General features: G+C 43.1%; 1 protein-coding gene across 3 annotated transcripts in view; it reads left to right on the top strand.

Moving 5' to 3' along the window:
• The first annotated feature begins 4,351 nt into the window (after positions 1-4,351).
• Positions 4,352-21,072, top strand: part of TANC1 (tetratricopeptide repeat, ankyrin repeat and coiled-coil containing 1) — a 212,609-nt gene continuing 195,888 nt past the window's right edge. For 2 of the 3 annotated variants that reach the window (XM_066575991.1, XM_066575988.1), the window contains exon 1: positions 4,352-5,086. The gene's annotated coding sequence lies outside the window, so the exon portion shown is untranslated. The remainder of the gene's footprint in view (positions 5,087-21,072) is intronic. The other variant, XM_066575989.1, reaches the window with a different exon arrangement.

Genomic DNA, 21,072 nt, shown 5'->3' with positions numbered 1-21,072 from the left:
ATGAAGGTCAGTGATTACTTTTAGAGCACTAAAATTGAGAAAAAAAAATATTAGTGACTATTTTGTAACTTGCGCCTGAACTCGGGAGCGCCAGATATGGGCGTAACGGAGGGTTAAGGGGGATATTCTCATAGCGACCATGAAATTTACAAAAACATATCCCACTTTGTAAATCTTCAGGACAGACTTTGCTAACTGCTCCATGGTGCAGTATGATATCAGCTACTATGAAAATAAACTTTGCCCCATAATACAGGATGGCTGTGGAAAAGTAGGCCGGCACCACACTCTTATAGAAGCTGTCTAAAAAACTGTCTTTGTGTTTATGGCAACCAATCACAGCGCAGCTTTCATTTTACCTCAGCAGTGTAAAGAATAGCAACCAATCACAGCGCAGCTTTCAATTCTTGTACTACTGAGGTAAAATGAAAGCTGTGCTGTGATTGGTTACTATTTCTCACACTTCTGAGGTAACATAAAAGCTGCGCTGTGATTAGTTACTATTTCTTGTACTGCTGAGGTAAAATGAAAGCTGTGCTGTGATTGGTTATTATATATCATATCGCTGAGGTAAAATGAAAGCTGCGCTGTGATTGGTTACTATTTCTCATATTGCTGAGGTAAAATGAAAGCTGTGCTGTGATTGGTTGTAATTTCTTATACTGCTGAGGTAAAATGAAAGCTGCTCTGTGATTGGTTGCTATGGGCAGCAAAAAATTTCTTTTATACAGCTCTCATAAGAGTGCGGTGCTGGGCTCATTCTCTGTGTACGCAAGCAATAAACTGCTGACATTTCTGGGTCCCATATTCCAGCACTATAATGGACTGTGACCACCCACTGACATATCCGTAGACTGAGAAGGCTTTTTGTTCTGCCATGTCAATGGCCGCGGCCACAGACAGTTTTGTGAAACACGACCTTATATTAGCGGGGTCACTGGTCGAGAGCGATAGACTCCTCATAACTGCACGTTATACCAAGGAGGGATTTATTATGGCAAAAGTGTGTAAAAAAACATGCACGCTTTTTTCACGAAACTTACATTTGTTATTTTCTAAAATTTACAACGCTTGAAAAAGGGGTGTGGCTTGTCAGGAGGGGGCGTGGCAGGCCAGGCCCAGCGGATTTATATAGGATTTATGCCACAAACTGGCGTAAATTATACCAGTACTCTACTCCACCGGCTGCTGAAATTAACATGCAGTGCAGAATTTATATCCGCAGCCCATCCATTATAGCACCGGATGTTCGTGGCGGATCCTAACTTTTCAAATGAGGGAGTGAATTCCGCATCAAATTCCACGACAAAAATAGCATTTGCCACCATGTGAAAGCCCCGTGGATGCGAGGCATTTTTATGGGATGAAGGGAATTCCTGTCGCAGCTGTTACGGCCCTGTCGGAGGGTCGTGGAGTTCTCTCATTGCTTGCAATGGGGACGGCACTGCTGCTGCCAGACCCATTAAAAACAATGGGGCTGCGATGCACAAGATAGAACATGCCGCAATGTGTTTCCCACATAGCATCACACCCGCCTCTGACCTCCACTCACAGTGAACAGGCAGTCGTTCATAGATGAATAAATGCCTGCATGGACAGGCAGATTACCGTTCAGTTTTCACGCCTGCCATAACTGAATGTAGGTTACCCTTTGCCATTACGTCACTTGCAGCGTTTACACTGAGTGTTTATAATTCATTTTCGCACTATCCAGCAATAAGGCTGGCCTACAAAACAAAACTTTTTTCTTTCACAGGAATATTTCATGGTGATTCTAGTAGTATTTCACATCCTGAATTCATATATGTTGTTAGACGTTTTTCATCAGGCAGGATTTTTGTGACACATTTCGAGTCTTATAAAATTAGTACCTATGTAAGTCCACATTATGTGAAGTACAGGTTACCTAGGACGTTTTTGATGATGATTGACGAGAAGATTTTGCTTCCGGGATGTCTCTCTTCATGGTCCAGCCATAGTCAGCCGGCATACTGGGACTCTACTTGCCTCTGATCCATCGTAGAAATCTACTGATGGAAACGTTCACCATGCCGATCACTGGCAGCCCCAAGATTTTCTGTGAAGAAGGCCAGGTGGGAGTCCAAGAAGTGAAGTTTTAAGGACATGTCACATCCCATAGCTTGGTATGATTTCACAAGATCACAACACTGTGTTTCCCCAAAAGTAAGCCCTAACCCGGTTTTCGGGAGAGGCTTGAAATATAAGACCTCACGCGAAAATAGGCCCTGGCTAAAGTACATGAAAAAAAAACAGCAATATTCACCTGGCCTGTGGCGTCTGAGTCCCTTGCGATGGTCCCCAGCACTGCGGCAAGCTGCCATGTCCCCCGTGCTGAGATATCCCTTTCTTTCTGGTGATGGGTCTTTGAATACCCCACCTCCAGCAAAGCGAGCGCTGGACTGGATCGAGCGCCAGCCAATCAGAGCCGATGCTCGATCATACACAGCCATTCAGTGAATGACATCGCTGAATGGCTGTGATTGGTTGATTGAGTGCCAGCTCTGATTGGCTGGCGCTTGAGCCAATCACAGTGCTCGTTTTGCTGGAGGCGGGGTATTCAAAGAAAGGGATATCTCAGCGCAGAGGATACTGCAGACTGCCGCATCGCCGCTAGAGACCAGCAGCCCGAGGCACTGGGCCGCCGTGGACCAGGTGAGTATAAGCCCTGCCCCAAAAAATAAGACACTGTGCCTCTTTTGGGTCAAAAATGAATATGACAGTTTCTTATTTTTGGGAAAACACGGTACTTTTCTGATTTATCACTTCCAAGAAAAGAAGAGGAGACATTTTTGAGTGACAACTAGGCTGCTTTTTGCAATGGATTTAACAGTTCCTGACATTTTTCATCATCCATCACTGATCTTATTTGTGGCCCTATAAAAATTCATTCTTTCAGTTGTGCATCACTGACACTGGAAAATTTAGATTTCAGATGCATAAATGCTGCAGAATTTCTAGCAATTGCTTTTACAAATTGTTTCATCATTCCCAGTTTTATGCAGTGGAGGCAAATGCACTTTTTCAGGATTCACTATAAGCGATGGCTGTGATTGGTTCTTTGACCTCTGCTCAGCCAATTCATAAATCCTGCCTCTACAACGTGATGGCTGTTTGGTTTATCCAGTGCTGCATTGATTAGCTGAGCAGCAGTCGAAGGACCAATCACATTGGTTCATCCAGGGTTCCATTGATTGGTTGAGCAGCAGTCGAAGAACCAATCACAGCCATCGCTTCCTAGAGGCAGGATTTATGAATACTGTAACCAGGAAGGGATGTTGTATGAGTGGCTGAGATCTGCGGGAAGCGCGTCAGAGCTGTGGAGAGCAGCAGTAGGGACCTGGACCGAGCCTGCTAGGCAGAGGTGTAACTTGAAGCTTCTGGGCCCCATTGCGAAATCTGTAACAGGGCCCCCACCTATAATGCGTTATTAATAATACTGGGCTCCCTATATGAAGAAGAGAGGCCTTATGGGCCAGGGTGCAACCGCATCCTCTGCATCCCCTATAGTTACACCCCTGCTGCAGGATAAGCATAATAAGACCTCCGAAAATAAGACATTGTGCCACCTTTTTGGGCAAAAAAATTATATAAGACAGGGTCTTATTTTCGGGGAAACAGTACAAAGGTAATTCATCCAATGGCAAACCGTAAAGTACACCTAAATTAAAAAGACAAAAATAAGTGTCACAAAAAAACTCTGCCTGATGGAAAAATAACAACATATATGAATTCAGGAGGTGAAATTACTAGAATCATCATTAAATATTCATGTGATAAAAATCATGTTGACCAGTGTAATCTGAATATTACATGGCCCCTTTATCCCATGAGCCTACTAGTAATAAAAGGGCAGGGCTTTCACATTCCCATATTGACCTGCAGATCAGTTAGCAGATTACAGGTTGCTGCCTTCGGCAATCTGCCAAGTCTTTCATTGTAACAGTAGACGGCCATAAACCAATTGTGCCTGCAGATATTGGGGTTGGATTTCCTTCACCCCTATAGGATAGACCTACCCTGATACTGTATTAGGAAATTGCTATTTTAGCAATTCTGATTATGCACTTTAAGAGTTCTTTTTTTTTTTTTTTTTTAGCAGAGGACAAGGTTGATTCCAAGCAGTCTAAACAATAAAAATAGCTGCCATTCCTTTTTTCACTGACTCAGATGCTTCTTCTGGAGGGAGTTCACTTTCCTTCCTCTGTCCTTGTACTGTTCCTTCTCTTCTCATCTGCTGCCTTCAACACGATCCAGCGGCACTCCATCTAGCGGCCGCCTGGTGTACTGCAGGGAGGCGGTACTGGCAGTCTTCTAATCACAGAGAGTTGCAGGCAGAGGGATCCCGGGATCTGTGCTGGCGGGGACGGGTGAGCTCCACAGGGTGATGGTTCCTACTAGGAAGGCTGACACTGAGCTAGCAGCAGAGATCATCTCCGTTAGCAGCTGTGGTAGGTGTATGAAGGAGTTTGCCAGGACTCAGGAAGTTATAGAGGGGCTGGGAAGACTGACCTGAAGTGTCTAGGAAGTTTGCATAGGAGAACTGAAGTTGCAAAGAGGCAGTTGGAGTGGAGTGCACTGCTACGGAAGACAGCTGATTTGACACAGGTAGTGTAAGTCATTGGGGTGTTGCTGGGGGTGCATCAGTTCCTTTATTGTAACCCTACATTGTGAGCTGCCCAGTGCATAGAGTAATTGGAAGGGTGGTGTGTTGTTACACAATAAGAACTGATACAAAGTAATAAGTTATTGGGGTGCCTTTGGAGTATTTAGTGCCCCCCATTCATTCCCTGGAAGTGGCATAGAGTAAGTGTGGGTGTAGAAAAGTAAGCTAGAAGTTATCTGGGTGTCCTAAGAAGTGCATCAGACCTACAACTGTGTGGACCTACAACTAGCATCGCCCCATAAGTCTTCCATTGATCGTCCCTTGTGAGCTGGAAGTTGAATTAAGCTCTCCCTAAGGGTGAGACATGCCCTGGCTGAACTCCATCTGCACCTCTCTTACCTCCTTCCTGTGACCCTCCCTTCTTCAATCAACCGTATCCGACTTCCTAGTCTCCAGCCCCAGGTAAGACGTTCTGTACAACCGCCATGACTAACGCAGGTGCCTTGTCTGGGCACATTCCTCCGAACTCTTCTTCCTAACTGACTCCTCAGGTTGTAATATTCTTTTTCTGCATGGGAGACTGGGGGTGTTTCATTGTGCCGCCGTAGAGGGTTACTTTGAATTATTAGACTTAATGCTACATTGTTTTAGTTACATATTTTGGCGGCTTTCACACTTTGCATTTTGCTGCTTTTTTTTAACCGGAGCAAAAAAAAGTGCTTTTCAAAAATCACACGCATTGTTAAAAAACGCAGTAAAAAAAAAAAACATGCGGATTCTGAAAAGTGTGTGTTTTATTTTTTTTCGGTGATCCAGAAACGTGTGAACCCAACCTTACAGATACATTTTTGTTATGGCATGTTATGTTGTAGTCTCACTATAGCTGCTGATCCATAATTTCACAACACATACGGTCATCTGTCCTTAAAAACAATGGAATAAATTGAGATAGGGCAGATTCTTTCTGCAATGGATCCATGCAGATTTTACCCTCCATAAACAGCGCCACATTTGTCAGTGGGTTTTGTTTGGTATTGCAGCTCATCCCCATTCAAGTTAAAGGAGTATTCTGGGCTTTTACTGCCAATGATCATTCCTCGCAATAGGTCATTAATAGTTACCGTGTTTCCCCGAAAATAAGACAGTGTCTTATATTAATTTTTGTTCATAAAGGTTTAATTTTTTTACATGTATAGCTGCCTGGACACTATTTAAATTGACTTTTTTAAATTAACTGTTAGCAGGGATTAGTTTTGGAGTTGGGCTCAAAAATTCTGGAAAATCATGATATGTCTTATTTTCAGGGTATGTCTTATTTTCAGGGAAACAGGGTAGATTGGCAGGGATCAGTCGCTTGGGACCTGCTACTGAAATCAATGCTAGCAAAGCTACTTAATAGACTTCCTTCTCCGACCCCTATGACCACATCCAGCCCCACTGCACTGACAGTGGGCCGGGCAATCAGCTGATCGCTGGGGATCCTGAGTCATGGATCCCTGCCAATCAGCTATTGATGACCTATGCTGTGAATAGGTCATCAATTATATTTGCCCAGAGAACCCCATTAATTAGGATGAGCTGCCATACCATCCACAGCCACTAGTGGTGCTGTTTCTAAGGGGGGAGAAAAGCAGACCTTTTATAACCCCAGAAAATCAGTGTCAAAAATGGCTACTGTCACCAGTTTTAGTGGTGCAAATTTGACTGTAAATTTCCGTAACCAAGAGACAGAAACGCAAGAAAATACTAAGATTGAAGACTGCGACAAAGATAGCAATAGTGAGCATTAATAACTTAGGAAACGTTTTTTCTTCGGTTAATTATCCTTTATAACATTTTTTTCCTGTTTTTGTTACACCTCAAGTCTTGGCTCTTTCACTGCTGATCCCAGCCTCCACTGCATGCCTGACCTCCGGGTAGAAGGAGTTAATCAGTAGTCACAGGTTAATTGTTCCAAGACATGAGTAATTCTGCCTGTAGGTGAGGATCTCCACAGAAAGTGTGACATTTCAGACTTTTATCCCAGCTGTGGGGAAAAAGCTGAAATTCCGGACATTCTTCCTTGCTGCTGATGATGATGATGATTAGTGGGCAGTTAATATTTTTGAAGATTTAATTGCCCTGTTTAAGTGCTTAAAAGTAACCTCACAGTTTTGGCATCAAATGGAAGCAGATTAATGACTGAACTGTGCAATTGTTGGATAATCTGGAGGCTTCAGATTATGTTGCGGTGACCTAACTATTGGTGACTTGTTGCGTTACGTGAGTGACACCGACTGGACCTATAGGAAAGTGGAAATCCACAAAAACTTTTTAGTATCTGAATTGACTCAATGTTGTGGAGTTTGCCGTATGGCGGTGATATTAGGCAGCACCCTAAAGTGAGCTGTTTTATTGAATTAGCGGTCACTTAGAGTACTGTACAAATGACATCAGGGAATAGGTAAAGAATACCGCCATATGGTGGCCATATAATACCTCTATGCAATGGCTGAAATAATGGTCCTACTAGATTTGGCAACAAACAGTTGATAACAGAAAATTAAAACTTCATGTCCACAACTTGACACATGTGAATGAAATGTCGAAGAGCGCCACTTCTATCGTTTTGTGCCGCCATCTATGTGTGTTCTGTAGGCAAACATTCCCACGTGACACTTAAGTGATTGCCAGGTATTTCCCCTTTGTCAGTGTGCACTCGATAAGCACGCCATACCAAACCTCCCATGCACATTAGATAGCTGGCAGGATGCATTGAGGATTTCATGAGTATTTGGGCAGCCAGAGGTCATCAGGCATCTGCTATATGGGGGAAGTTACGTCGTTGGCCAATTCAGTGTCTGGCAGCCATTCACCAGTTCCTCCCTTCATAGGAAGTAATACACATTCTTAGTTGTGCCAAGTCTTCCTCAAAAATTCCCCAAGCCTGTGAGAAATAAGAAAATCTTTTGTAATTATTGAGCATTAACATTTCTTTTGGTCCTGCCGTACGGCCACTCGCCTCCGATATACACTAGGCCTCGGTGACAAGTTATATAGCCACTTTGTTCATTGTTACTGTAAACTGCGTTCATGAAAAGAATAAGCCAATTACCACAATGTACCTTCCAATCGAGGCATGCAGTCCAACCGCGATGATGATCTCAATACGCCCAAATGATCCAGCATGTGGATGGCAGATAACCATTTCAGAACTTGATTGAAAAATGTTTAAAATGACCACCTACATGAATGTTTGACCACTACTAAAGTTCTGAAATGGTCATCTACCATCCGTTTGCAGGATCAGTTGAGTGTGCTGTGACATGTGGTCCACAGTGACTTACCAAGCCACTGAATATACATTACAAGATGCTTTCATTGTTTGAGCTTGGTTAGAGGGTCAAATGTATTGAACCCTCTTTAAAGAGGGCCTGTCATGTCCTCAGGTCAGCTCATTGTCAGTGAGTGACGCCAAGTTTCCACTGCCCACTGATGTGACCCATTGACAGTCAGTGGAGAAGACCACCCACTTGACAGATTCACAAGTTCGGGAGCTGAAACTAACGGGTGTCAGTACAGTAGAATGGGGAAGGGGGGGGGGAGTAGATGCAAAAGACAAGTTGCACTAGAGTCAATGGGGCTGTGGCCTAGAGGTTATGCAGCTAGCTTCGCTGACTCGAGAACGTGACCGGTCCTCTTTAGCCTTTGTACAACTGAGATAGCTGGTAACCTAATGCTAATTCGCCTGACAGTTATTCCTGCTGTTTCCTTCATAAATATGCGTGTCTTTTTAATGAGATCCCTCTGACACTTATATCCCTACAGGAACAAAGGATCAGTCATGGAGATATTAAAGGTCCCTCATACACAATACGGAAAAGTTGTTTGACCCTGCCAATTTTTGCAGGAACAGCCAACTGTCGTATGTGTATTGGGGCCTCCTGACTTCTTCCTGACCAATAATATCTGGAAAGAAGGATTAGGCATGTCAAACTTCCAACGCCCAATCCATTCTTCTTTGAGATAAGCCTCCATCAGAGATGTCTGGTTGCGGCTTTCTCCACTCTCACCATGGAAAACTCATAAATGCTTGGCCAGAACCAAACATTTTAATGTATGGAGGGGTTGGGAGAAATAGCTGTCAGCCAACAGCAAAAGAAGGTGTATGGGCACCTTAATTTTCCCGATCCTTCTTTTTCCCCAGCATCTGTCATTGAGATAGAGTAGGAAGACCCCATATACATTATAAATTAGTCATTTAATTACAATGTGTTTTTGTAAGCCTTGGATTCCATTAATAAAAAAGCCCAGTAATGCAGGAAGCTTAATGTAAAGTTTGATAATCAGGCTCTCTTAAAGCGACCTCCGGCCTGGAAAAGAAGATGGCGCAAATGCTTCTCTGACTACCTGATGCACATTCTGCATTAGTATGTATTGGTAGTCTAAGACACTGCATGCTGCTGCTCATGTGGGCAAGACTGGTCAATCGAAGCAAGTGCAGTGCCTTAGATTAAGAGGTTAACCACACTGCCGTATTTTGTCTCCTCTTTACATATGGAATACAGAAGTGTGTCCCTGCCTGATCACAAGTGGTCTGATCCAAACTCTGGAGTTTGGGTCAAGAAACACGCAGTTTGGCCAAGAAGCACTTATGTATTCTGTACGTAAAACGGAGCCAAATATGGCACTTCAGTTAGCTTCCTATGATTCATACTAATGCACAGTGTGCATCAGGTAGTCGGAGAAGTGATGAGGCCATCTTTGTATGTCCTGGACTGGTTGCTTTAACTATAACTAAGTTCATTCTTGACGTCCTCTGCTTCCTCTCGGTTTGCCTTCCAACAAAGGCTCGCTCCAGTAGCTGATAACACGTTCTGTAGTCACTACAGAAATATCTGATGCTGTCTATGCTTGTTCTCTGGTCTTCTAGATGTGTGCCTGAAGGCCTGATGTAGTGGTGACATGCAGAATCGTCTGATATCTCACCGCGATGTCGAGTCATAGGACAATATTTCACTCCGACTAAAATTTTCCATGGGAGCGCTGCCAGATTTGGGAGTGGATCTGCCTTATCATGGTGTCAACACATATTAAGTTGATGTCCTGATGGGCAGAGGAAGCATGGGAATTCGGTGCAGTGCTAAGATGTCATTAACTCTATTGTCTGTTTACTGAAAACATTGTGACAAAGTCAAGCTGTCCTCTGTATCTAAAATTCGTGTGAAGTCTTGTCTTAGCAAGTTCTGGAGGTTGTTTACAAAACCAGACTATGTAACCAGTGCACCTTAACATAGAGCTACATGGTCAACCAATCCATGTATGATGACCTGGCCCTACTTGACAACTGCCACAGGCCAGGTGGCAGATCTTCCCTTGTGACCCAAATTCAGATACAGTTCTTCCTTATAAATATAACGTGATTGCAATTTTACATGGCAAATCTAATAACTTAGAATAAAATGTTTTCTCTCCGGCTTAATTTTTTTTCATTAGATTAGTCATCGACAGACTTGGTTTTTAGTCATACTTGTAGATCTTGTCACGTTTTTGGCTGGTGCCATTAGATGTACTTTGGCTCCATAAACTTCCATGTGTTTCTTGCTCCCACATTTTGCATTTGAATTGTGTGGGGCGGCTGGGAAATGAAATGTATTCCTGTAGACCATGACCGGGGGGCTGACCTGGTGCTATCTTCCGCTCAAGGTTTTTTTTTAATGCTCTATGAAATACCTTGAGTAACTTACTACATTGTTGTCAAATAATTTTCCTTTTTATTCTAGAGATTTATCTATTTTTCTTTTTGTATACTTTTTTGCTTTTACGGTTTTTGGGCGGTCTTCTGAATCAGAAACCCCATTTACCATGTCCACTTTGTCTATAAGACGATGGAACAACCCATGCTGATCTTGTATGTCTAAAAATACAGCAATGTAATGTCAAAATCGCTGTCTTCAGCTTTTCACTTTTAGAGTATCATCTTTTTGGAAGCCCCTCGTAATGGAAAACATTAATAAACATTCTTCAACACAGGAAACTACTGATCTGATGGTCCCTGTAGATTTAAAGGGGATGTACCAGAATTTCAGGTTATCCCTTATCTATAGGATAGGTGATAACTTACTGATCGGTGGTGGTCTCAGTGCTGAGACCCCCACCAATCTCGAGAACGGGATTCCCATATCCCGCTCTCCTGTCACTGCGGGGGTTGCTTCTTCCCCTGCTGTGACCTCACTCTGAATGGCGCATTGGCTGCACTTTCTGGGTCAGCGTTCCATTCAATGGGGCTGATAGAAATACCCGAGCAGATGCCATTTGGGTATCTCAACAGTCCCGTTGAAAGTGAATAGAGCCCTGGTGCATTTGCATGATTAGCGCAGTAACTCCACGGTGAGGAGGTTGGGAGACACGGGACTCCCATTCTTGAGTTATCCCACTGTGGATAGGGGTTAACTTTGAAATTCTGGTACAACCACTTTCAATAGACTTGTATAGGTAGGACAAGTTACTACAGCTACATGACCAAATCAATCAGTGAAATCATTCGTTTTTATCCACAAATGATGGCCTCATCGTCTGCTCCAGATGATGACTTGTTTTACAAGCTTGTGAGGATGTCTGCTACTTTTTGAGTCTCTGGAGTTTTTTTTTTTGGTGTAGGGTACGGCAGCGCTGCGGTAGACCTCTGTGGTGTGCAGCTCCGCAGTAACGTGTACCAACAAGAATGCAGGTTTGCTAAAGTTGTTATTCAGCGAACAGATAACAATAAAGTCTATTGCTGTTACACCCCCTCCAGCGGTATTTGTGTGAATTCAGTTTATTTTATCACAACTAAAATATTCATGAACTACCTCATACAATATAATATATCACTCTTCTCTGCTGGCTGGTGCAAGATCAGACTTCAAGTCCTGTTCTGTCTGCAGTGTTTTACTTAAATGACTTGTTTGTAGGTTTATGGAAAGTGATCGGAGGATTGTAAAACATTTTTTAATAGAACACAAGTTCCCTTTTTCTTCATGGAAGTGAGGGGGAACTCCTGCCTTGGATGCAAGACCCTGCCCTTGCAAGGTGAGGTTTAAAAGGGTTTCCCTATATAGAGGGCATAGAGACCTCATAGTGGAAGTCTGGTTCCTCATATGAGCCAGGATGGAGAGCATTACATGGATGGCTATGCCCCTGTAACGACTATAGTGCTAATGTATGGGCAGATTTGGCTTCAGGTGAAGATGGTTAGAGTAGTAATACATGCAGCGATCACTGGTTCCTGCACTGGCCTCCTAAGAAAAAAAGGGGGTTGTCTTGGACATCAGTTGTCTTGGACAATTAAGACTTAAAGGGGTTGTCCCGCGGCAGCAAGTGGGTCTATACACTTCTGTATGGCCATATTAATGCACTTTGTAATGTACATTGTGCATTAATTATGAGCCATACAGAAGTTATAAAAAGTTTTATACTTACCTGCTCCGTTGCTGGCGTCCTCGTCCCCATGGTGCCGACTAATTTTCGGCCTCCGATGGCCAAATTAGCCGCGCTTGCGCAGTCCGGGTCTTCTGCTGTCTTCAATGGGGCCGCTCGTGCAGAATGCCGGCTCCGTGTAGCTCCGCCCCGTCACGTGCCGATTCCAGCCAATCAGGAGGCTGGAATCGGCAATGGCCCGCACAGAAGCCCTGCGGTCCACAGAGAGAGAGGATCCCGGCGGCCATCTTCAGCAGGTGAGTATGAAGACGCCGGACCACCAGGATTCGGGTAAGTACTGCCCGGTTTGTTTTTTTAACCCCTGCATCGGGGTTGTCTCGCGCCGAACGGGGGGGTTTAAAAAAAAAAAAAAAAAAACCATTTCGGTGCGGGACAACCCCTTTAAGTTGGCCATACATATTAGATAGATGATTTTGGCAGGTCCAACTGATCATTTAATGTATATAAGAGCCTCCTGACTCTCCTGACAGCAGATATGAGGGGAGATAGAGATCATTCTGATACAGATCAGGCAGTTGGCTCTTGGAGAGATAAGCTACTGCCAAAAGTGTCTGGCAATGGCTTACTCGCCTTTCTACAAACAAGCATGTGTGTTTATGATCATCTTCGACTGACAGCTATCTAATGTGTAGTGCCACCCTTGGACATTAATTGTTGCAGCCATTTTGAATGGGCGAAAACTGGGTCAGAAACCGGTGGATCAAAGGGACGAACGACAGAGAACAAAAATTGCAGGTAATATGTCCCCCTCTTATCCCAGGAGAGAATTTTGCCCCAAAACCGGAGGATTTATGTGTTAAAAACATAACCATAATGTAGCAAAAAAACAAACAAAAAAAAATCTCTATTTTACTGTTGATTTAATATTTAAAGGGAATCTGTCAGCTCCAACATGCTATATAAACTGCAGGCATCATATTATAGAGCTGAAGGACCTGAACAGATTGATATTTAGGTTTATGGGGAATGATTCAGTATAAGTTGTGCTTTATTCATTTATATCTCTGCACATTCTGCACTGAACAGTCCAATGGGCGGAGCTATCTGTATGACTGTACATAAAGGGGTAGCTGTCAATCATTGAATTGACCGCCCATTGGACTGTTCAGCTCAAAATGAACAGAGATATAAATTAATAAAACACAAATTATACCAAACCTTTTTCTATAAAACTATATATCAGCCTGCTCAGCTCCTCCCGCTCTATAACATCATGCCTGCAGTTTGGATGGCATGCTCGAGCTGGTGCACTCCCTTTAAAACTAATTTTTGAACCGCCTCTACCAGAAACAAATATGGTTACTTTTAGATAAAGTACTCTGATAGCCAGACACGTATTTCCTCAAATAAGATCCTCTGAATAGAAAATGTCTGAAGAATATGACACTCAAGTATGTGTGACCTGCACCGAGCAGAATGTGAGGCGTAAATACATCGCGGCCCATTTTAGTACTAAGTGGATTAAATGAAGCCACCTCCTGGAACAGACTGTTTTTCCGTTCTAAATCCAATTTGCGCACCCAAGCAACACGAAGAAGCTTACAATATGTACTGAAAGTTGTTCACTTTGGTTTTCTAGATGTGAGGTGGTGGTGTGTTTTTTAAACCCATGTTGTCTGATTGTAAATCTAAAACTTTTTAAGAAATTTTCATGAGCCTTCTCAAGATATCGGGAGCGCAGCGTTGTTTACCTATGAGAATTACAGGTTTGTTTTTAAAAGGATATGTGTTTTCCTGTCTACTTTATCAATACTTGTATTCCACATAAAATAGCATTTCTGGAGCAACTTTTCTTAAAAATCTACATGGTTTCATTCCTCTGTTATTCCTCCTGGAAATGTATTGATAAATTGAGAACTGAGTGCTACCATTCCCATAAATATAGGCTTTTATCACCTGTCCATAGGATAGATGATACAAGTCTGATTGGTGGGGGTCTCAATGCTGAAACCCCCACCGATCCTGAGAACGGGGGTCCTGTTTCCTCTATTCTGTCACTGCAGAGATGTCGGATTGAATGCAGTGATGATCTGCATGCGTAGCAGCGACTCCAGTCATTTCAATGGGGCTGATGGAAATTGCTGATCGCTTGTCCCGGGCCATCTCTGGTAGTCCTGTTGTTGAAAATGAATGCAACGGCACTGCACATGCATGGCCATTGCTTCATTCAGTCTCCCCACTGCGCGCGGACACCAGACCCCATTCTCGGGATTGGTGGGGGTCTTAGCGGTCAGACACCCAACGATCAGACTTATTACCTATCCTATGGATAGGTGATAAAAATGTATCTTGGTGCGACACTTTTTTAAAGAGCCCTTTCACATGGGTCGAATCATCCCTGCAGGACTCACCGTAAGGCACCGCTTAACCTACTGCTGTGGAATTACCCACCAAAAGCCACGTGGAGGCTGCGGGTTTTGGGGAAGAATTTATCGCGTCTTATGGTGCGCAATGTGGGCCAGTTCCACCCTTGTGTCAGACTGTTTGTCCATACACAGTCTGACATTATTAGAACTACTTAGAGTGTGTATACCTTTATAGGGAAATGCCTCTTTGACAAGGGTGGAATGGTAACTCCCAGTTGGCAATTTATTCATAAGTTTCCAGGAGGAATATCGGAGGAAAGTTACAACATGGAGTTCCAAGGAAAGGCAATATTTAAAGGGCAGGGTGCAGGGAACTTATTAGGGGGGGGGGGGGGGGGGGTACCGGATATTCCACATGTATTTTAGAACTGTGGGGAACTCGGTCTCTTTACAGAACCGTGGCAGCAGCAATGCATTGTGGGAGTTCCTCAGCAGCTGGAGTCCTTTTCAGTTGCTGTCGCTTGTAAATATTGTAGAGGCAGAAGTAATTTAAAATGAGTGCTTGAATAATTGAAACCCTCCATAATAGAGACGTTTAGCACATAATCAGTGAAAGTGTTTCATTCTTGAGTTTCCAAAGTAAGTGGACTTTACAGGAAAATGTGCAACAGCGGATCTCTAGACCTACAGAGACAACGGGCTTCGTATCCAAACTGCCTCAGAAGAAAGATGGCCTCCCGTTCACAGTAAAGGAATATTCTGATTTCAGCAAATAGTACATTCTTCGTATAATGAAAGGTTATACAATTTTTCACTATATTATTCTGTTTCAATTCCTTACGATTTTCAAGATCACTGCTTGCTCGGAACGATCATCATTTACACTGAGCGGACACAAATGTGACCTGGTCATGCGATGGACACACGGGTCATGCATGGCTCTTTACAGTTAGAGCGTGTGTATCAGAGTTGTGTCATGTTTTTGGGTTAGTTTTCACATGAATCTCAAATATTATTAGCATTTCATGGGGCCGTGGTAAAATACAATATCATATCAAAAGTAAGTGAACACGTGAGCAAGAATCAGAAGTAGTCTGTTTCCGTATGGTAATACTTAGTTGGGCTCCTTTGGCTCTAATCATATCTGATACTCTCTGTGGCATATTTTCTACTAATATCTGATACACTTCAGCTGGTATTTCCCTTCATTCATCCTGCAAATATTTGGTGAGCTCTCTCAAAAAAGATGGATGCTGTTCATAATTCCAGTTTATTGCAGAGATGTTCTGTAGGGCTCAAGTCTGGACTCTGTGCTGCTGATCCAATCATGGAACATCCATATCCTCAATCCAACTTAAATATAAAACAGCATTTCATTTGTGGCAAGGCACATTGTCTTGTTGGAAGTATCACTGAGTATTGCCACATTGTTGTTTAAAATGTCAGGTTACGCCTCCATGTTCATGGTTCTTGCCACTACAACCAACGGACAGAGACCATGCCATGTAAAATGGCTCCAGACCATAACGGAGCCTTGGCCGTAATTAACTGCGTACACAACATACTCAGATAAAAGGCATCCCCCAGGCTCCTCCACACCCAGGTACGTCCATCTGATTTGGAGATGGATGGAGTAGTGTGATTCGTCACTGCATAGAATATTTTTCAATTGCTTACCTGTCCAATGACTATGCTCCTTGCACCATTGCAGATGTGTCAATGCATTGTGCTCTGTGATTGGCAGCTTGCGTATGACGGTATAAGCCATATATCCAATAGCGTGCAGTTCATATTCCAAACAATGGCTGACACCTCTGAGGGTCTGCATCTTATGTAACATTGTTTAGGACACGTGACCTACTAGTAAGACACAATCCAAATACGTTTGCTAGGATAGTGTATGAGGGGATTCTGGGTTCTTCTTTCTATGCAGTGTCTGCATAAAAAAAAAACCTTACGTGTTCTCCATCGGATGTCGTGTATTGTACCAATTTGGTTCACATTTGACCCAAGATACAAGGTCCCACATGGGAAGTATTCTGGTGGCAGTACAGTAGTGTCCTGTCAATAGCACTACGGTTCTCAGTGCTCTTCGATGTGTGTATGAGCTGAAAGAAACCAGCTAAAAAAGTTGAAAGTTCTGCTAATGACATAGCGCGTTCTGTGTGTTGTGTTAATTACAAGTTACAGTAAGTTCTGGTTTGCTTCTTGGCTTCTGAGTCTGTTGGCAGATTACAGAACACAGCTTTGATGATGTGTTGAGGCTCAGAAGTAATCACTTTACAGGGAAACTTCTGTAATTACGATCTTTTCTTATCTAGTTGCAATTTTCTTCCCTCCCGCTATTATGTTCTAGACCAGGGGTGTCCAGCCCATGATCCAAGGGCTGCATTAGACCAGGATGGCTGTGAATGCAGCCCAGCACAAAGGGGAGGCTGAATCTGGAGGATGCAAGGCTGCAGGCGGTACCTTGCAGACTCGCAGGCGGGCTCATACAGATGACGAGGCAGCGAGTGGCACTTGCAGCTCTGTGACTGTCTGACTCACTCAGTCACACCGGTCCAGCATGTGGAGGTGGTTCTCCTTCCTGCCCTCTTGAGTACTGACCACTCCAATCCAGTGAGGACAGCGGGGGGTAGCCGGGGAGAGGGTGAGAGATCTCTCTCCAACTGTTGGCGGCCATGTTGCCACTCACACGAATTACGTAAAGTAAACGTGCAAGAAAAATCGCTGCATGTTCTTTCTTGATGCCTATCTTGCACACATACATGCCAAAATAGTACATGAGGATTGGCAGCACACAGAAAGTATGCAATGTCATTGCATACTTGCTGGGTGCCATGTACGTGTCTCCCGTGGGTAGCATGCAGTAAATTATAGCCGTCTGAGTCCAGCCTCAAGCTGTAAGAAATGTAATGTTTACATCTAGAGACTGAAAAACAAGAATGGACAGCAAGCAGAATTACTGAAATAGTGAGAAATTCAAATACAAAGTATATTTCAGAACTTTCCCTGTGATTGTTCTCAGTAAGAGCAACCAAGTACCGTATATTCTGGCGTATAAGACGACCTTTTAACCCCGAAAAATCTGCTCTGCAGTCGAAGGTCGTCTTATACGCCGGGTATACAGTGTCCGAAAAAAAATAATTGAATACTCCCCTCCCGTGGCGCTGCTGCAGGCTGTCTCTCCCCCGTGCACGCCGGCAGAGCATTGCTTTCTGCGAGCGGGGCTTGAATGCCCCGCTTCCAGAAAGCTAATGCTCTGATTGGCTAACTTAGTCTGGCGTTAGCCAATCACAGCCATTCAATGACGTCCTGAATGGCTGTGATTGGCTAACGCCAGACTAAGTTAGCCAATCAGAGCATTAGCCAGCGTGCATGGGGGAGCGAGAACCTGCAGCAGCACCGCCGGAGGTGAGTATTCTTTTCTTTTTTTTTTCACACTGTATTCCCGGCATATAAGACGAAAAGTCGGGTGTCGTCTTATACGCCCCGTCGTCTTTTTTGCGGGAAAATACGGTAATCTTTTAGATATGATACCTTTTTAATGGCTAACAAAAAAATATCTCTTCGGATCTATTCAGCCTGAGAAAGGACCGAGTAGGTTGGAAAGCTCGCTATAACATCATGTATTTTGTATCCTGCTCTGGTATTTTTTCAAGTGCAAATCAATCACACAACTTTGAACGTGGAACATGCGAATGTCCCAGGGATCTTATAGTTCTGCTGTGTGTTGGGGATTTGTATCCTGTCCGTGGTCAGTACATGTGAGCAGGTCTTGTAGCTTCTTAGCTTACAGGGATGAGTTCCTTTTTGTGTGTCGAAGGGCAATGGACTCCTGATTATAAAGTTCCTCAAATTAGGAGGTTGCCTGTAACATAGGAGGGGAGGGTCTGGGAATATGGTTCTCAGATGGTCATCCTTGTGTAGGGTATGATGGAGTTTCTTTGCAGTTTTCCTTAGTTCTTCTAGCTTTGAATTGCAGATCACTACTAGAGGTACACAACCATTTTCCTTTGCAGGAACTAAGAAATGTTGCAGTTTTTCGCGAGCGCTCATGTGCACAGTTATGTTATGCATGCATGTCATACAGTTTGGTAATGTGCTTCCAAAAGAAGTCTATGGGCTCATAGGTTTTTCTTCTCCCACATGCATATGGAATCTGATAGCAAATAAAACTGTGGCATGTTACATCCTGCGGAGGTATTCCCTTTTCCTTAGGAGCACTTCTTCTAGGTAAGAATATGGTGCCATATGGAGGCATTAAAAGGTGGCACACACAGTAGGCCTATGGTTCAGTAATGCTAAATTCACGGACTGCAATCCTCTCCTGCCATTGACGTCTACCTGACCATTGATTTCTATGTGAATGCATCAGTTATGGGCAGGGTATTATCTTGTCAGTTAAAGTTGCATATCTGGATCTGCTCCACCTTTTTAAAATGGCACATTCCCTTAATGTCATTAATTTGGGAAGAGTCCTGCACCCTCTCTAAACAATAGTCTCTTTAATGAAGACTCAATGGGTGTGCTTGAACCAACGAAGAAAGAATACATAGAAATGAGTTTAATATAAATATCCTTGTTGGCATGCCAAGGTGATAAGATGTTCCAAAATTTCAGGCCCTGGGGAATAGTAGGAGTGCTCTTCACTGTTTACCTGCATTTTTTGCAGATCCCTGAGATCAACTCTTGAAAGGTACTCTGTGCCAAGAAAGCAAATCCTCTTCTGTATACAATGATGTCAGTGTAGTCAAGTCCAATTATGATGTCAGTGTATTTGCTCTGAGCATCGACATATGTTGTAATTTGCAAGTGGTGCTGTCATCTAAATAAATATATGCTCGGAAAAATAATTGTTTTAATTAACTATATGAACTGTTACTGCATTGTTCATAGCATTTGTTTTTTGAGATGCAGTGGAATCTGTTGAAAGCCATAATTGGATAAAGTTATGAAATGATTATTTCATGATGATTAAATGATGAACCTCATATTGGCAATTGTAGACTTTAATTTGTTAATTTTTGAATAATTTGTTCTTTGGCTGCTCAGGGGAGGGGCTGCTCAGGGGAGGAGCATGAATCAAGATAAGATGGTCTATATCCTCTTTTCACTACACCCCAAGGTAGGGTTACATATTGATGACAGAAATAAGATGGGGGTCCATCTCTGAGCTGCCACCTGCCCTAATGTCTGTTGTCCCTATAGCATAGCGGGACCTACCATTTATGCTATAAGCCCCAATAATTTGAACTACTGAGCATGACAAACATTTGTCTACAGTTCACTGAATAGTGCCAGGACGCAGGTATTTATTTTCAGCCCCACTTCAGCACTATTCAGCAAATCCAGCAACCTGATTGGTTATGATTCACAATTCCAGCAACCTGATTGGTGAATAATGCTGAAATGGGGCATGAAAATAAATATATGCCTCCGATTTCTCCTTCACCCCCTGCATCCAATCTCTCGCCCGAACACGTCAGCTGCACCTCAAGAACATCGCTAGAATACACCCTTTTCTCACTGTGGACACCCTAAAAACGCTCACTGTTGCCCCCATCCACTCTAGGCTCGATTATTGCAACTCGCTGCTGATTGGCCTCCTCTGCTCCAGACTGTATATATTTATTTTGAATACAACAAACTTTCCAATTTAGTTGAGTAAATGATGAACCTCCCATTAACTGCTATAGCCTTTTGTTAAGTTGTTACATTTTGAATGATTTGTTCTTCGGTTACTCGGGGAAGGAGCATAAGTCATGGTAAGATGGTCTATATCCTCTTTTCAGAGGATATAGTGACAGAAAAGAAATGGTGGTCCGTATTTGAGCCACCATCCAACCCCAACTCTGTTGTCCCTATAGCATAGTGGAACCTGCCTTTTATGACATATGTCCCAGTAATTTGAACTATTAAGCATGACCACCATTTATCTACACTTAACTGAATATTACCAGGACGGTGCTATATTCCCTAGTATATTGACCTGTAGTAGTGCAGACCAAATTGTAATGCCAAAACTTCAATAATATCCACATGGAATAGCAGATTCATACATAGCAGATCTTATATAAATGTGTCAGCCATTGTAGTTTCCCTACAATTTTGTGTACTAATTTTGTAGTCTCAATGGCAGCAATTGCAAAGCCACAGTGGCTTTGTACAGGATTTTGGCGGCCCAATGGAACAGATTCCATTTTTTTCGTGTTGCATTGATAGTCTTGCCCCATTACTTTCTTGATTGATGAGGCAATGACTGCTGGCTAAAAGTCTAATGAATGTATTTTTCGGTCACTTGAATATTACTAGTGTAGCTCTAAGCCTAGAAATCAGAAACCTCATTTCCCTTTCTTGCCTGGGTGACTTTGCTTTGTTACCATCCATCTGTCCTCTCCTGGTAAAGGGTTAAGGGAGATTTACAGTGTGTTATGAGGCAGACAGGGAAAGGGCTCAACAACACATGATGCGGTAAATCGAAACCATATGGGACCAAGAAAAAAAGGAAATCTTAACTGTTTTCAGTAAAACCCTTGTCCCACATTCCTCGTAGACATTTCACGATGATTGCTTTTCATTACCCGCACACTGAAGTAATATTTTTATGATGCTAGGGAGTACTTAACACACAGGGAAAAAACTAAAATTCTTTCGAACCTGGAGACAATTATAAAAAAAGCT

Source organism: Eleutherodactylus coqui, chromosome 8, assembly GCF_035609145.1.
Source record: "Eleutherodactylus coqui strain aEleCoq1 chromosome 8, aEleCoq1.hap1, whole genome shotgun sequence".
In the NCBI taxonomy this organism is placed as follows: domain Eukaryota; kingdom Metazoa; phylum Chordata; class Amphibia; order Anura; family Eleutherodactylidae; genus Eleutherodactylus; species Eleutherodactylus coqui.
This window is presented reverse-complemented; position numbering and strand designations above follow the sequence as displayed.